Source organism: Lissotriton helveticus, chromosome 2_1 (genome assembly GCF_964261635.1).
Source record: "Lissotriton helveticus chromosome 2_1, aLisHel1.1, whole genome shotgun sequence".
Lineage (NCBI taxonomy): Eukaryota > Metazoa > Chordata > Amphibia > Caudata > Salamandridae > Lissotriton > Lissotriton helveticus.
Window position 1 is genome coordinate 792,046,765 of NC_136059.1, and position 17,407 is coordinate 792,064,171.

Consider the following 17,407-nt stretch of genomic DNA (forward strand, 5'->3'; position numbering starts at 1 on the left):
CTAAGATAGGAGACATTAAGTTACCTTAAAGTACATACCAGACAAGTCCATGGTCATTCAAAGTTGACCATGTATAAACCATGCGCATCATTGGAGCTCATATTACGAAAAATCTGGGCAAGTGGCTTGTGTTTCAACTTCATTCATTCTGGATGCGATTCCCTGGTAATTCCTCATTTTGGCCTGGACTTTCACTGAGTATTTTAGTGACTACTTTTAGCAGCTGAAATCTGTAGATGAAAATAAATTAAGTGGATCCGGTCAAGAGGATCTCATAATTCCAAAGGGATGGTAACTTGTGTTTCCTGCCCCATCAGAATTACATGACCACTCTAATGCGGGCCAAGGTGCATTACGGATCATCAAAGAGAAATAGCATTTGCAGAGTAGGGGGGGGGGTACTCTAGCTGGCGATTGGCTGTGGCACTAATGATTGGGGTTATCAAGCCATGGGAAGAGGATGAAACTTAGCTCTTTTCAAATTGAAACGTATGTATGATCCTTTGCTGCAGAAGTGTTTTTCATGCAGTAGCAGAGGCAGGATTGGAGAGGTAGAAAGTATTTGTTTTAATATCAGTAAGATTATGACCATTTGACTACCTGTGTTTATGCAGATGTCCACATGCCATGACTTATTGACATAGCAAACACAAGGAGACTCTCACCCCCAATCACTATTAGATCTAGGCTGAATTCATCATTGTTCTATAGCTCACTTTGCCAGCCCAGTTCAGACCCAGCCAAATGCAAATCAGTCTTGACCCTATTCCTTGTGGGAACAGTCCAGCCCGAACTGCCAAGCTCAGTCTTCCCTGTACCGGAAACAAGCATCCTGGGACCAGTTTTGGGGTAACACCCCTCATCAGTCAGGGTAGCTTGAATGCAGCCGCACAGTGAGCACGGGAACCAGTTTTGACCCTGTTCCTCTTGGGAACAGTCCAGCCCAAACTGCCAAGCCAGGTCTTCCCTGGACCAGAAACAAAAATCCGCGGACCTTCGGGCTAACACCCCTCATCAGCTAGGCTTGCTTGAATCCAGTGGCAAAGTGAGCAAGGGACCCACATCTAGGCATACCTGCCAATTTACGGCAAGCAAAGCAAACATAAAGAGATAATGGACAGAGCGCTAAAACCTTTCTGACACTGACTCCCAGTCACTACTACATCTGGTTTGAATCCATCATCATTCTTTAGCTGAGTTTGCCACCCCAGTTCAGACCCAGCCAAGTGCAAATCATTCTTGACCCTGTTTCTCATGGAAACAGTCCAGCCCGAACTGCCAAACCAGGTCTTCCCTTGATCGGAAACAAGAATCCAGGGATCAGTGTCAGGGAAACACCCCTCATCAGCCAGGCTAGGTTGAATCCCATAGCAATGTGAGCAAGGGACCCATGTCTGGGCATACCCTGCCAACTTAGGATGAACAAAGCAAACACAAGGAGATGATGGACAGAGCACTGAAACTTTTCAGACACTCACCCTCAGTCACTATTAGATCTAGGTTGAATCAATCATTGCTCTTTATCTCAGTTCGCCCCCCCAGTTCAGACCCAACCATATGCAAATCAGTCTTGACCCTGTTCCTCATGGGAACAGTCCAGCGCAAACTGCCAAGCCAGGTCTTCCCTGGACTGGAAACTAGCTTCCTGGGACCGGTTTCGGGGCAACATCCCTTATCAGCCCGGTTAGTATGAATCCAGTGGCAAAGTGAGCGCGGGACATACGTCTGGGCATACTCTGCCAACTTGGGGAAAGCAAAGCTGAAACTTTTCAGAAACTCACCCTCAGTCACTATTGTAGTGTCTCCATGGTCTTGGAATGTCCTTGGAATCTCCATGCATTCCACGCCAGAGAGGTTCTATACAGGCGGTTTGGCAGAAGGTCTAAGGCATTACAGTGGTGTGGGTGTCTACTTCAACTATTAGATCTAGGTTGAATCCATCATCTTTCTTTAGCTCACTTCGCCAGCCCAGTTGAGTTGCTGCAGAAGTGTTTTTCATGCAGTAGCAGAGGCAGGATTGGAGAGGTAGAAAGTATTTCTTTTCATATCATTAAGATTATGACCATTTGACTACCTGTGTTTATGCAGATGTCCACATGCCATGACTTATTGACATAGCACACACAAGGAGACTCTCACCCCCAGTCACTATTAGATCTAGGTGGAATTCATCATTGTTCTATAGCTCACTTTGCAAGCCCAGTTCAGACCCAGCCAAATGCAAATCAGTCTTGACCCTGTTCCTTGTGGGAACAGTCCAGCCCGAACTGCCAAGCTCGGTCTTCCCTGTGCCAGAAACAAGCATCCTGGGACCAGTTTTGGGGTAACACCCCTCATCAGTCAGGGTAGCTTGAATCCAGCCGCACAGTGAGCATGGGAACCAGTTTTGACCCTGTTCCTCTTGGGAACAGTCCAGCCCAAACTGCCAAGCCAGGTCTTTCCTGGACCAGAAACAAAAATCCTCGGCCCTTCGGGCTAACACCCCTCATCAGCTAGGCTTTCTTGAATCCAGTGGCAAAGTGAGCAAGGAACCCACATCTGGGCATACCTGCCAATTTACGGCAAGCAAAGCAAACATAAAGAGATAATGGACAGAGCGCTAAAACCTTTCTGACACTGACTCCCAGTCACTACTACATCTGGTTTGAATCCATCATCATTCTTTAGCTGAGTTTGCCACCCCAGTTCAGACCCAGCCAAGTGCAAATCATTCTTGACCCTGTTTCTCATGGAAACAGTCCAGCCCGAACTGCCAAACCAGGTCTTCCCTTGATCGGAAACGAGAATCCAGGGATCAGTGTCAGGGAAACACCCCTCATCAGCCAGGCTAGGTTGAATCCCATAGCAATGTGAGCAAGGGACCCATGTCTGGGCATACCCTGCCAACTTAGGATGAACAAAGCAAACACAAGGAGATGATGGACAGAGCACTGAAACTTTTCAGACACTCACCCCCAGTCACTATTAGATCTAGGTTGAATCCATCATTGCTCTTTAGCTCAGTTCGCCTCCCCAGTTGAGACCCAACCATATGCAAATCAGTCTTGACCCTGTTCCTCATGGGAACAGTCCAGCCCAAACTGCCAAGCCAGGTCTTCCCTGGACTGGAAACTAGCTTCCTGGGACCGGTTTCGGGGCAACATCCCTTATCAGCCCGGTTAGTATGAATCCAGTGGCAAAGTGAGCGCGGGACATACGTCTGGGCATACTCTGCCAACTTGGGGAAAGCAAAGCTGAAACTTTTCAGAAACTCACCCTCAGTCACTATTGTAGTGTCTCCATGGTCTTGGAATGTCCTTGGAATCTCCATGCATTCCACGCCAGAGAGGTTCTATACAGGCGGTTTGGCAGAAGGTCTAAGGCATTACAGTGGTGTGGGTGTCTACTTCAACTATTAGATCTAGGTTGATTCCATCATCTTTCTTTAGCTCACTTTGCCAGCCCAGTTCAGTTGCTGCAGAAGTGTTTTTCATGCAGTAGCAGAGGCAGGATTGGAGAGGTAGAAAGTATTTGTTTTAATATCATTAAGATTATGACCATTTGACTACCTGTGTTCATGCAGATGTCCACATGCCATGACTAATCGACATAGCAAACACAAGGAGACTCTCACCCCCAGTCACTATTAGATCTAGGCTGAATTCATCATTGTTCTATAGCTAACTTTGCCAGCCCAGTTCAGACCCAGCCAAATGCAAATCAGTCTTGACCCTGTTCCTTGTGGGAACAGTCCAGCCCGAACTGCCAAGCTCGGTCTTCCCTGTACTGGAAACAAGCATCCTGGGACCAGTTTTGGGGTAACACCCCTCATCAGTCAGGGTAGCTTGAATCCAGCCGCACAGTGAGCACGGGAACCAGTTTTGACCCTGTTCCTCTTGGGAACAGTCCAGCCCAAACTGCCAAGCCAGGTCTTCCCTGGACCAGAAACAATAATCCTCGGACCTTCGGGCTAACATCCCTCATCAGCTAGGCTTGCTTGAATCAAGTGGCAAAGTGAGCAAGGGACCCACATCTGGGTATACCTGCCAATTTACGGCAAGCAAAGCAAACATAAAGAGATAATGGACAGAGCGCTAAAACCTTTCTGACACTGACCTCCAGTCACTACTACATCTAGTTTGAATCCATCATCATTCTTTAGCAGAGTTTGCCACCCCAGTTCAGACCCAGCCAAGTGCAAGTCATTCTTGACCCTGTTTCTCATGGAAACAGTCCAGCCCGAACTGCCAAACCAGGTCTTCTCTTGATCGGAAACAAGAATCCAGGGATCAGTGTCAGGGAAACACCCCTCATCAGCCAGGCTAGGTTGAATCCCATAGCAATGTGAGCAAGGGACCCATGTCTGGGCATACCCCGCCAACTTAGGATGAACAAAGCAAACACAAGGAGATGATGGACAGAGCACTGAAACTTTTCAGACACTCACCCCCAGTCACTATTAGATCTAGGTTGAATCCATCATTGCTCTTTAGCTCAGTTCGCCACCCCAGTTCAGACCCAACCATATGCAAATCAGTCTTGACCCTGTTCCTCATGGGAACAGTCCAGCCCAAACTGCCAAGCAAGGTCTTCCCTGGACTGGAAACTAGCTTCCTGGGACCGGTTTCGGGGCAACACTCCTTATCAGCCCGGTTAGTGTGAATCCAGTGGCAAAGTGAGTGCGGGACATATGTCTGGGCATACTCTGCCAATTTGTGGAAAGCAAAGCTGAAACTTTTCAGAAACTCACCCTCAGTCACTATTGCAGTGTCTCCATGGTCTTGGAATGTCCTTGGAATCTCCATGCATTCCACGCCAAAGAGGTTCTTTACAGGCGGTTTGGCAGAAGGTCTTAGGCATTACAGTGGTGTGGGTGTCTACTTCAACTATTAGATCTATGTTGAATCCATCATCTTTCTTTAGCTCACTTCTCCAGCCCAGTTCAGTTGCTGCAGAAGTGTTTTCATGCAGTAGCAGAGGCAGGATTGGAGAGGTAGAAAGTATTTGTTTAATATCAGTAAGATTATGACCATTTGACTACCTGTGTTTATACAGATGTCCACATGCCATGACTTATTGACATAGCAAACACAAGGAGACTCTCACCCCCAGTCACTATTAGATCTAGGCTGAATTCATCATTGTTCTATAGCTCACTTTGCCAGCCCAGTTCAGACCCAGCCAAATGCAAATCAGTCTTGACCCAGTTCCTTGTGGGCACAGTCCAGCCCGAACTGCCAAGCTCGGTCTTCCCTGGACCGGAAACAAGCATCCTGGGACCGGTTTTTGGGTAACACCTCTCATCAGCCAGGCTAGCTTGAATCCAGCGGCACACTGAGCACGGGAACCACATCTTGACATAACCTTCCTACTTAGGGCAACTATAGCAACACAAAAAGATGATGGACAGAAAGCTGAACATTGTCAACATTCACCCGAGTCACAGATCTGGGTTAAATCCATTTTTTTTATCACCATGCCACCCTAGTTTGGACCCAGCCATATTCAAATCAGCCTTGAGCCTGCTCCCCATGGGGACAGTCAAGCCCGAACTGACCGGAAACAAGCATCCTAAGACAGGTTTCTGGGTTTCACCCCTCTTCAGCCAGGATAGCTTGATTCCAGTGGCACAGTGAGCCCAGGACCCACGTCTGGGCATACCTGGCGCACTAAGGGCGAGAAAGAAAAAGACACACAATTGATGGACGGTTACGATGCAGCACTCCTGAGGCAAAATAGCCGGGAGACATCTTTTTTAAAATTGTGTAAATCTGTACTAGTTTGTGCTTTTAAAATACTCCACTCACCAGTACCAGCTTGCACTTTACAGCGGATTTATCGCTGATAGCTCAAGGCGCAGGACGCTTCCACGAGCGCTTTGCCTCGCCCGCAGGCCACGCCCCTTTTTTTAGGCCACGCCCACTCCGACATCATAAAGGGACGCTGAGAACAAGCGCCGCCATTACGATGCAGCACTCCCGAGGCAAAATAGCCGGGAGACATCTTTTTTAAAATTGTGTAAATCTGTACTAGTTTGTGCTTTTAAAATACTCCACTCACCAATACCAGCTTGCACTTTACAGCGGATTTATCGCTGATAGCTCAAGACGCAGGACGCTTCCACGAGTGCTTTGCCTCGCCCGCAGGCCACGCCCCTTTTTTAGGCCACGCCCACTCCGACATCATAAAGGGACGCTGAGAACAAGCGCCGCCATTACGATGCAGCACTCCTGAGGCAAAATAGCCGGGAGACATCTTTTTTAAAAATGTGTAAATCTGTACTAGTTTGTGCTTTTAAAATACTCCACTCACCAGTACCAGCTTGTGAGAAGTTGGCCTGGTAGGGGATGTTTCCAATTCTGGAACCACCTACTACCTGACCAAACAATCCCCTTATGTTGTCTGGTTGTAAGTCAACCTTATTAGACAAGCTATCCTAGGGGTAGCATGGACTAAGCAGCCTAAAGGCTTAACTTAAGAGGTCGTGTTAAGCGAGCTGTTTTACCACATACAATCCTGTAATACCAAATGAAAGGACACCACACAAGTATATATTATAAAAATATATGTGTTTATTACTAAAAACAATCCCCAGTATTCTTTATGAATAAAGGGGCACAAGCGTTAAATCAAAAAGCACTGTTTAAACATACAAGTTGCACAATTATGGATGAGGGCGGGTGGCCACTCAAACCATATACTAAACAAGTGGTATAAGAGATGCCACTCGAGCAGTGGTTAGGCCTAGGGCCTAGGGAATCGCTGGGAGCAGTCAGGACAAGCAATGCTGAAGTCGGGAATGGCCCTCAGGATTCGGGAGATGTGCGGAAAGCGCACGCATGCACCAATGTTAACCAATGGTGCGTAAAAGTCAAAGAGTTAAAGTTTAAGGACACTTCCGCTGAACCTAGAGGAACAAAACTTAACACACAGACCCTAGAGGTGTGCACCAGTGTGGGAACACCGGCGGAGCAAAGTTACCTCACCCACAGGAAGTGGGTGCACAGGGTCGAAGTGGCGTCGGGTTTTGACACGCAGGCTCTTGGTGCTTGGAGCTGAAAGGGCTGCAGGCGGGTTAAAGATGAAGTGTCCGGTGGAGTCCAAGGGTGGACTCAAGTTGTAGAGTACCTGAAAGCAGAGGGGACAGAGTCTGGGTCACTCAGCAGTGACCAGGGTGGAACCAGGACGGAACCAGGCAATGTCGGGCGCAATCAGGTGGTCGTCGAGGAGCTTCTCTCCGCTGTCACGTGGGCTCTGGGGCATCTGCGATGTCCAGGAGCAGGTCACGATCTGTCCCACGCAGGCTCTCACCGTCGGTGCAGTCGGCTTCAAGTTTGGAGCAAACAAGCCTTGGTAAGAGCAATCCACGCAGGATCGGAAGATTACTTCTCACTCGGACCAGGAAGGTCAGAGTCGGGGCTCCTTTTCAGGGGAGCTGGTGTGGATCTGGAGCAACCAGAATCACAAGTCTTCTTAGGTAGTTCGTCGGCACAGGGACCACAAGCCAGCTGGCAAGTGACCGGGCCAACGCGTTGAGCCAAATCGTGCCAAAGGGCCCCACGCAGCACTCGTCGAGTGTGGAGGGCTGAACTTCGGCTCAGGAGTAGCTCAGGGTGGGGGCTTCTCAAACCCCGGTGCACAGCTTCGAGGGTCACTCGTGGGCTGCACGGTCAGCGTCTCGTGGTCACTTCAAGATGGCGTGCCCCACGCTTCCGGTCGCCTCCACGGGTCTCAGCTTTGCAGGGACTGTGGATCGGGCTGTTAGAAGCTGGGCAGGCTTGATCTCGTCGATCTCAGTCGCTCGAGTTCCGGCGGGAACTGCAACTAAGTAGACGTCGAGGGCTGGATGGTGCCTGCTGCTGCAGGGTGGTCACTCCTTGACCACAAGGGAGATTCTTCGGGCTTCCACGTTGAGATGGAGGGCGAAGGGTCCAGAATATCGTTTCAAATGTTTCTTCCAGGAAATCTGATGTGCATTGGCACTGCTCCCACTCTTATTCGAATCTGGTGGGCGTGATTACCTGCTAGGTCCCCTCCTATGGGTGGGACCCAGGAAGTGGGTGGATACACCCCCTTCCTTTGATCCAGGCCGCCCTGGCACGAGGGCTGGAGTGCCCCAGAACCGGTTTGGCCGGATTATGCAAGGGGCAGCCTTGTGCGCCCCAAGCAGTGTCTGGTTTCTTTCAAACCTCCCTGCTACAATACACTATCTCCTGTCTGGAGGGCGGTGACACCCTCCTGTGACAGGAAACCCTTTGTCCAGGACCCCCTTGACTGAGTTTCGGTCAGCTCCAGGGGTCCAGACATTTGTCTGTGGCAGAGGCATCCATTTTGTGGATCTTAAGGTCTTTGGAGAAATCAACCGCATTAAAGTAAAGTAACATGTCTTACCCCTCTAGAGGGGTGGAATGCCATCCCCGTCGCCAGAACTGGCGAGGGGATGGTATTCCAAAGCGTATGACACCTTACACGACATGTTTTGATAAAGCCAAACCAAAGTTGCTAAATAACCGCGAGGATTATAAGGCACTTAATAGTATATGGTATGGCATTATCCTGAAACAGCTTAGGGATTTGTTCCCGACGGCTGTAGACAGGCTCAGCTCATGCTAGAGCTCCATCTCACATAAAACCACGCACTCAGCCTCCAGGATTGATGAGGTCTTTCTATAGGAGTGGCTCACAGGTTTACATGTGTCCAGATATAGGTTTAGACATAGGTACACTATATCTAAGCAAGGGGTGTGTACACCACCTTACCCCAGCTGAGTGATCAGCCAGTTGTGTCAATTTAAGAACCAGCCAGGGGTGGCAAAAGATATGCTGCAGCCCCTGGTAGGCCTTAGTGGCCCCTATGCCCTGTGCACCTATAGTGCATTCTACAGGGGCTGACAAGGAGTCCATTTCCAATTGGTATGTACCTAGGGTACATGGAATCCATTTTACAGAGAGAGCAGATGGCCTGGGGCCCTGATTAGCAGGGAACCAGGTCAACTAAGTCAAAAAACCAGCTAAACACAGGCAAAAAATCTGGGGTAACCATAGTCAGGTAGCCACCTTCCTACATAACCCCCCCCAAACGAAAGGAGATAAGGCTATCCTTGGCCAGGTAAGCCTATATTGCCTGAGTGGCCATATAAGGAAGTACCTGCACTAGCATGGGTACCCCCTGTCTCATGGTCCACTAAGCAGTCCCTCACCCTTGGGGTATCAGAGGGTCTCCACCATAGGGAATCACTACCTTGGGTGTGTTTATGCAAAGTTAAAGGCTGGTTTGGATATGGAGTACTGAAGCGAGGCTCTACTAATTTAGGGCTTAGCTTCCTCCAATTATCTTCCACCATGGGTGCCTTTCTCTCTTTAACTGAGTTGCACTGTGCTCTCAGGGTCAACCTCTGGCTACCTAAAGCTGGAGGCTGGGTCCCTCTGTTTGGCTTGCTGGAGGGACAGTTCAGGTTTGGGCCCTTTGGGTCCCAGGTTTGGCTGTGCCCAACAGAATCCATCTGTGGGAGGTCCCTAACTGTTTTTAAGGGGGCTCCCTCAGGAGTTTTTAAAGTTTTCACCTTACTAGGGCTACTAGTTTTGGTGCACCTAATCTTTTGATGGGGGTGCTTCATTTGACAGGGGGCCCTCTGGGTCTCACTGTCCTTCTTGTCCTCTGCAGCCCTGGGCTGGCTAAGGCAAGGTAGAGAGGGGCAGGTTACCTGCTCCAGACTAGGTCCCACCTGAGAAGGGTCCACCGCCATCAGAGGCTCTGTCAGGCCAGGCCTAACAACCTCTGGGGCAGTTCCTTCATCAGGGGTAAGATCAGTTCCCTGAGGAGGCTGATCCTGTCCTAAAGTCTGGTGAGGGGGAGATTTCTCTTCCTCCTCCATGCTCTCAGTTTGTGTGGAGTTATCCATCATTTCAGGCTTCACAACACACATATCAGTTTGAGTTTGGGCTGTGGCCATCACAGCCCCACCAACCTTTTCAGGAGGAGACTCAGTTTGGGTTTCTGCTGTTATCATAACAGCTTTGCTATTCTGTTCAGGAAGAGCTTTTGCTAAAGATGGGGCAGGGAGTTTCTCAGCCCTACCAACCTTTTCAGGAAGGACATCTTGCATTGGGGCTGTAGCCATTACAGCCCCACTAACCTTTCCATTGGAATTTACCATTCTAGAATGGATTTCCTGTTCAACCTCAGCCCAGGCTGAGATTTCCAAATCATTACCAAGTAGGCAGTCTACAGGCAAGTTTGGTGACACTGCCACTCTCTTTGGGCCAATGACACCTCCCCAGCTGAGACTTACTACTGCCATGGGATGATTCGTTTGGATTCCATCAATGTTTGTAACCTGGTATGTGGCACCAGGTAAAAGTTGCTTAGAGGGGACTATGCCATCAGCCACCATGGTGATGCTAGCCCCTGTGTCTCTAAAAGCTTCAACTTTCAAACCATTGATGATGGGTTCTTGTCTATACTTGCTCAAAGTATTTGGGCAAGCAGAGAAGTTGGCAAACCCCATGCCAGTCTCATAAACAAGATCATTGGGTGATGGGGACCTGGATAGGCCAGGGTCCACCTGAGCTCCAACAGTAAACCCACCCAGATTCCTGGGTGTGCTTCCACTTCCTGGGGGATTACTGCTGACAGTAACAGGAGGTGTGGAAGCTGGCTTTGGAGGTATATTTTCTTTATTGTTATTCTTGGGACAACAGTTGTCTGTTTTGTAATGCCCCACCTGTTTACAGGCATAACAATAAGGCTTTTTCTCAGTTGAAGAAGTGTCTTGGGACCCACCCCCATCCTTGGAGTTTTGGGGCCCTGGGGAAGTCTTTTCTTTATTTTTATCCCCACCCTTATCTTGAGGCTTGGTAGACTCCTTCTTCTGGTTACTGTCCTGATTCTTAGGCCTAATCCTGGTTCTGACCCATTTGTCTGCCTTCTTTCCCAATTCTTGGGGAGAGGTCAGATCAGAGTCTACCAGGTGCTGGTGTAAGAGCTGGTTCTGACAATTACTTAGGATCTGCTCCCTCATAATCAAATTATACAATCCTGTGAAGTCATGTACTTTACTGCCATGTAGCCAACCCTCCAGAGCCTTAGTTGCACAATCAACAAAATCAGTCCAGTCCTGAGTCTGTGTCTTCTGGGTGTCTCTGAACTTCAACCTGTACTGTTCAGTGGTTAAGCCAAACCCATCTATCAGAACACTCTTCAGGACTTTGTAATTGTTTGCATCCTCATGTCTGACAGTGAGGAGCTTATCTCTCCCTTTCTCTGAAAAGGAGTACCATAAGATTGCTGCCCACTGTTCCTCAGGAACCTGCTGTACCATGCAGGCTCTCTCAAGAGCAGTTATCCACTTGTGGATGTCATCCCCTTCCTTGTAGGGGGGCACAATCTTTGTCAGGTTTCTACTATCATAGGACCTGGGTTTCTCTTTAGGAATATTGCTGCCACCAGTGACATCTAAGCCACTTAATTTCTGCTCTCTTGCCAAGGCAAGTCTAGCTTGAGCCAAGGCTACCTCCTCCCTCTCTATCTGGAGTTTGACAGCCCTCATTCTGGCCCTATGCTCTAACTTTTGAGAAGCATTCATGCCTCTCTGTGATTCTCTGGAGGCACTAGAAAGATGAGAGTCCCCTGAGGGAGATCTCACTCTTCTGTTGCCTGGGAGAATCATATGTTGGGTTCTGGGGAGGTGCTGGCCCTCTCCATTCCCCAGTAGGTCCAAGTTGGCCTGGCTAAGCCTACCAACTGGAACCTGGCTACCCTGATCCTGTACTCCTAAGTCCTCAACATCTGAGTCCTCATCCAAGTCATCATCATCCTCCTCTTCAAGGGGATCAACTGCATGGGGGTTCCCTCCAGTTCCTGTATCTAGGGAAGCTGCTTTTGCCTTCTCTAAGTCATCCTGTTCTAGGATTTCTACCAGGATTAGGCAGGTGGGGCTTCTGCCCCTTTTTAACCCTCATGCTTTGCACAAGGCAATCAAGTCTCTGCGGGTTAGTTTGTCATATCCAAAAGTTGCCTGGGTAGGGTCAACTGTCACAGGACTAGACCCTGAGGCCTTTCCTGTGTCAGACATGGTTACTAGTGAGGTGTAAGTGGTGCACTTACCTACACTAAGTGTTTTCCTACTGGACCTTGCTAGTGAGTTGTAGTCAGGGGTGTGCTACTCCCTTCAACCTACAACTACTAAGTTCAGTAGAACTTAATATGCTAAGCTTTTGATTTTATATGTACCTAGAGGTACTTGATGTGATCTTTCAATTTGATATAAAGATTGCAATGGTAAAACAACAGCAAGCTCAAATCCGCACCGCTGCTCACCAATGTGAGAAGTTGGCCTGGTAGGGGATGTTTCCAATTCTGGAACCACCTACTACCTGACCAAACAATCCCCTTATGGTGTCTGGTTGTAAGTCAACCTTATTAGACAAGCTATCCTAGGGGTAGCATGGACTAAGCAGCCTAAAGGCTTAACTTAAGAGGTCGTGTTAAGCGAGCTGTTTTACCACATACAATCCTGTAATACCAAATGAAAGGACACCACACAAGTATATATTATAAAAATATATGTGTTTATTACTAAAAACAATCCCCAGTATTCTTTATGAATAAAGGGGCACAAGCGTTAAATCAAAAAGCACTGTTTAAACATACAAGTTGCACAATTATGGATGAGGGCGGGTGGCCACTCAAACCATATACTAAACAAGTGGTATAAGAGATGCCACTCGAGCAGTGGTTAGGCCTAGGGCCTAGGGAATCGCTGGGAGCAGTCAGGACAAGCAATGCTGAAGTCGGGAATGGCCCTCGGGATTCGGGAGATGTGCGGAAAGCGCACGCATGCACCAATGTTAACCAATGGTGCGTAAAAGTCAAAGAGTTAAAGTTTAAGGACACTTCCGCTGAACCTAGAGGAACAAAACTTAACACACAGACCCTAGAGGTGTGCACCAGTGTGGGAACATCGGCGGAGCAAAGTTACCTCACCCACAGGAAGTGGGTGCACAGGGTCGAAGTGGCGTCGGGTTTTGACACGCAGGCTCTTGGTGCTTGGAGCTGAAAGGGCTGCAGGCGGGTTAAAGATGAAGTGTCCGGTGGAGTCCAAGGGTGGACTCAAGTTGTAGAGTACCTGAAAGCAGAGGGGACAGAGTCTGGGTCACTCAGCAGTGACCAGGGTGGAACCAGGACGGAACCAGGCAATGTCGGGCGCAATCAGGTGGTCGTCGAGGAGCTTCTCTCCGCTGTCACGTGGGCTCTGGGGCATCTGCGATGTCCAGGAGCAGGTCACGATCTGTCCCACGCAGGCTCTCACCGTCGGTGCAGTCGGCTTCAAGTTTGGAGCAAACAAGCCTTGGTAAGAGCAATCCACGCAGGATCGGAAGATTACTTCTCACTCGGACCAGGAAGGTCAGAGTCGGGGCTCCTTTTCAGGGGAGCTGGTGTGGATCTGGAGCAACCAGAATCACAAGTCTTCTTAGGTAGTTCGTCGGCACAGGGACCACAAGCCAGCTGGCAAGTGACCGGGCCAACGCGTTGAGCCAAATCGTGCCAAAGGGCCCCACGCAGCACTCGTCGAGTGTGGAGGGCTGAACTTCGGCTCAGGAGTAGCTCAGGGTGGGGGCTTCTCAAACCCCGGTGCACAGCTTCGAGGGTCACTCGTGGGCTGCACGGTCAGCGTCTCGTGGTCACTTCAAGATGGCGTGCCCCACGCTTCCGGTCGCCTCCACGGGTCTCAGCTTTGCAGGGACTGTGGATCGGGCTGTTAGAAGCTGGGCAGGCTTGATCTCGTCGATCTCAGTCGCTCGAGTTCCGGCGGGAACTGCAACTAAGTAGACGTCGAGGGCTGGATGGTGCCTGCTGCTGCAGGGTGGTCACTCCTTGACCACAAGGGAGATTCTTCGGGCTTCCACGTTGAGATGGAGGGCGAAGGGTCCAGAATATCGTTTCAAATGTTTCTTCCAGGAAATCTGATGTGCATTGGCACTGCTCCCACTCTTATTCGAATCTGGTGGGCGTGATTACCTGCTAGGTCCCCTCCTATGGGTGGGACCCAGGAAGTGGGTGGATACACCCCCTTCCTTTGATCCAGGCCGCCCTGGCACGAGGGCTGGAGTGCCCCAGAACCGGTTTGGCCGGATTATGCAAGGGGCAGCCTTGTGCGCCCCAAGCAGTGTCTGGTTTCTTTCAAACCTCCCTGCTACAATACACTATCTCCTGTCTGGAGGGCGGTGACACCCTCCTGTGACAGGAAACCCTTTGTCCAGGACCCCCTTGACTGAGTTTCGGTCAGCTCCAGGGGTCCAGACATTTGTCTGTGGCAGAGGCATCCATTTTGTGGATCTTAAGGTCTTTGGAGAAATCAACCGCATTAAAGTAAAGTAACATGTCTTACCCCTCTAGAGGGGTGGAATGCCATCCCCGTCGCCAGAACTGGCGAGGGGATGGTATTCCAAAGCGTATGACACCTTACACGACATGTTTTGATAAAGCCAAACCAAAGTTGCTAAATAACCGCGAGGATTATAAGGCACTTAATAGTATATGGTATGGCATTATCCTGAAACAGCTTAGGGATTTGTTCCCGACGGCTGTAGACAGGCTCAGCTCATGCTAGAGCTCCATCTCACATAAAACCACGCACTCAGCCTCCAGGATTGATGAGGTCTTTCTATAGGAGTGGCTCACAGGTTTACATGTGTCCAGATATAGGTTTAGACATAGGTATACTATATCTAAGCAAGGGGTGTGTACACCACCTTACCCCAGCTGAGTGATCAGCCAGTTGTGTCAATTTAAGAACCAGCCAGGGGTGGCAAAAGATATGCTGCAGCCCCTGGTAGGCCTTAGTGGCCCCTATGCCCTGTGCACCTATAGTGCATTCTACAGGGGCTGACAAGGAGTCCATTTCCAATTGGTATGTAACTAGGGTACATGGAATCCATTTTACAGAGAGAGCAGATGGCCTGGGGCCCTGATTAGCAGGGAACCAGGTCAACTAAGTCAAAAAACCAGCTAAACACAGGCAAAAAATCTGGGGTAACCATAGTCAGGTAGCCACCTTCCTACACAGCTTGCACTTTACAGCGGATTTATCGCTGATAGCTCAAGGCGCAGGACGCTTCCACGAGCGCTTTGCCTCGCCCGCAGGCCACGCCCTTTTTTTAGGCCACGCCCACTTCCTCTGGCCCTCCCCTCTTCAGCTTAAATCATGTGCGTTCCCAGGAAGCGCAGCGGACGAGCCCGGCCGGGCCCTAGGGCCACGTCCCCTGGTTCCCCCAGAGGTGACAGATTGATATATAGCCCTGACCTCCTATGGAAGCTGCGGCCACCTGCCTCTTCCAAGTGTGGATCCCCCTTACACCCCCTGGAGGTCCCGCGACACTGTAAGTACTGCAACTTAGATCTATGCACTATAACCAACAAACCCACAGTCGAGCTAAAGAACTACTCCATGCTTCTCCTCAACTGTAGGTCTCTTGTAAAACATCGCCTAGAGATCTCCCTATTATTAGAGGAACAGTCCCCAGATGCAATGTTCCTGACCGAGACATGGCTCAACCAAGACTCTCAGCCAGACCTAGCTCAAGCTATCATCCCAGGATATCAGATAGCGCGAGCCGACCGACCACTGGGCAGAGGTGGCGGCCTCGCGATCATATATAAAGAAAGCTACACTTGTCGCCACTTATCGGAAGATATTGAAGACTGTGAGAATCTCTCTTTCTCCATCGAATTTTCTCCCAATGCCTGCTTTACCGGTATTCTCATTTACCGCCCCCCCCCCGGTCCTATAGGACAATTTAATACATCTCTACTCTCGGTGACCTCCCAGTCGGTTGTCTCTCCCTCCAACTTCTCCCTACTCGGAGATTTCAACATTCATTTCGACAACCCACTAGATCCCTCGGCACAAGAAACCCAGTCAAGCTTGGCCGCATGTCAACTCGAGCAACGAGTGCCATCTGCTACACACGAAAAGGGGCACTTGCTAGATCCGATCTTCAGCAACTGCGTCCAGCTCAAAGTGGGCAGCATAACCAGACTTCCTTGGTCAGATCACTTTTTAATAGCTTTCAATTGGACCACGAGTAAACCACCCTCTTCCTTATTTACCATGAGGAAAACTCGCAACTGGTCCAAACTCCCCACTGACAACTGGGTTCAAGCTCTATGTACCTCGAGACCCTCCCTCTCCCAAGACCCAGCCCTTAACAACAAAAAATACGAGGAATGGATAACCACCTCTCTGGACCGGGTCCTCCCAGAACACGCACCAAAGTCCAAGAGACATAGCAAAACTGCCCCTTGGTACACAGAGGAGCTCAGGAACCATAAACGCCTCTGTAAAAGACAGGAGAGAAAGTGGCGCACTTCATACAATCCCAAAGAAAAAGCCACCTATAGGGAAATGATCAGGAACTACAAGCTTGCAAATAAATCCTCGCAAGCTGCCTTCTACAACCTTAAAATCACCATGGCAAAATCCAAATCCAAAGAAATTTTTCGCATAGTCAACTCCTTGATCAAACCCCCATCTCCGGTCACAGACAACAATAACTCACCGACTAAGTGCAATGATCTGGCGGAATTCTTCTTCCAAAAAATTTATAAAATGTATCTCTCCTTCCCTAATCCATCCACTGATTTCCCTGGTCAAAACCCTCACCTGACAGCAAATCCGACCAAGCGGTTGGAGTCTCTCCCCTTGATAACACTGGAAACCGTACAGAAATTGGCACAACAAATAAAATCCGGCTCCCCGTGTGACCCTGCTCCCCCAGGCTCACTAAATCTTGCCAGCGTTGCTATTTTCCCCACGCTCCTGGATCCCATGAACTCTTCCATAACTAGTAGGACGGTCCCCTCAACATGGAAGCACGCTATGGTTCGGGCTCTATTGAAGAAACCTTCCCTTGACCCGGCCAACCCCAGTAATTATCGCCCGATCTCGTTACTCCCTTGGGCGTCGAAAATTCTGGAGAAACATGTCAATACCACTCTGACAACATTTCTCGAGGAAAACCACCTCCTCGACTCCTCCCAAACAGGTTTTCGTACCAAACATGGGACAGAGACCGCTTTATTGGCAGTGACTGAGGAGGCAAGACGGCTCCTGGATCGAGGAGGATCAGTGGCAGTGATCCTCCTCGATCTAAGTGCCGCATTTGACACGGTACACCACAAAATCTTGCTAACCCGCCTTGCCGACTTAGGAGTGACCGGAGACGCCCTGATATGGTTCAACTCTTTTTTATCCGACAGAACCTTTCAGGTCTTCGCCGGCACATCCCGCTCATCAACCTGCCCCCTGGGATGTGGAGTTCCCCAGGGCTCTTCTTTAAGTCCTACGCTCTTCAACGCATACATGAAGCCACTGGCTGAGGTAGTTCGTCCGCATGGTGTCAAGATCATCTCCTATGCGGACGACAC